At 77.6% G+C, this 1057-nt stretch overlaps 1 non-coding gene across 1 annotated transcript; it reads right to left on the bottom strand.

The window, feature by feature from the left end:
• Window positions 1–651: 651 nt before the first annotated feature.
• Window positions 652–804, bottom strand: LOC142417607 (5.8S ribosomal RNA). Its single transcript, XR_012778078.1, has one exon. It is a non-coding gene; the product is annotated as a 5.8S ribosomal RNA (ribosomal RNA).
• Window positions 805–1057: the final 253 nt, after the last annotated feature.

Here is a 1057-nt window from a genome sequence, read left to right as displayed (position 1 = left end):
GCCGACCGCCCGCCCTCCCTTTGCCTTCCTTCCGCCACGCGGCGGACGGGGGCGGGGGGGGGGGGGGGGGGTGGCGCCAGCGCGCGCGGCAAAGCCCCAGCCCGGAGACGGCCCGACACGCGCCGGACGCGTCCGGAGACGGCCCGCGGGGCGCGCCCAGAGGCACGGGCGCGGCGGGGGGGGGGTCGGGGAGAGAAGGAGGGGGGGGAGGGCGACGGGGAGGACCCCCGTCCCCGGCACGCACACGCGCGCGCGCGCGGCAGCACGGCACGGTACCGCCGCGGTACCCACCCGCAGACAGCCGCCCGCGAGCGCGGGAGGCCGGGGGCGAGGCCCGCGCCTCCTCCCCATATCTCTCCCCACCGCCGCGCCGGGCCCCACCGGCCACGACGCACACCCTGGCGGCCCCGGCGGGACGAGCTCCGCCCAGCGGGCGCTCCGGGAGCGGGGAGCTTCGGAGCGCTCCCCGAGTCTCGATTTAGGGGGACGAAGACCCTTGGCCGACGCCGCCGGGCTGCGGGGAACCGCTCCCCGGCCCGGGGCCGCGCGCGCGGGCCTGCGAGGCACCCCAGCCGCGCCGCTGGGGCACGCCGCCCCGCCGCCAGGCGACGGGGGGGGGGGCGGCGGCCCAGCCGGCGATTGATCGTCAAGCGACGCTCAGACAGGCGTAGCCCCGGGAGGAACCCGGGGCCGCAAGTGCGTTCGAAGTGTCGATGATCAATGTGTCCTGCAATTCACATTAATTCTCGCAGCTAGCTGCGTTCTTCATCGACGCACGAGCCGAGTGATCCACCGCTAAGAGTTGTCTGCCTTTCGGCACCGCCCCGCGCGCGCGGGGGGGCCGGGACCGCTCGACAAAAGCGGCCCCTTCTCGGAGGACGGCCCGCCGCCCGCCCGCCCGGCCGCCCGCCCGGCCGCCCGCCCCTCCGCCCGCGCGGAGGGGACGCGACGCCACGCGACGCGGCGGCGCGCGCGCGCGCGACGGCGAGGCCTCGCCTCGACTGACCGTACGAGCACGCACACGGAAGAAGGGGGGGGTAAAATGGAACGGAAAACC

Source organism: Mycteria americana, chromosome 15, assembly GCF_035582795.1.
Source record: "Mycteria americana isolate JAX WOST 10 ecotype Jacksonville Zoo and Gardens chromosome 15, USCA_MyAme_1.0, whole genome shotgun sequence".
NCBI lineage: Eukaryota > Metazoa > Chordata > Aves > Ciconiiformes > Ciconiidae > Mycteria > Mycteria americana.
This window is presented reverse-complemented; position numbering and strand designations above follow the sequence as displayed.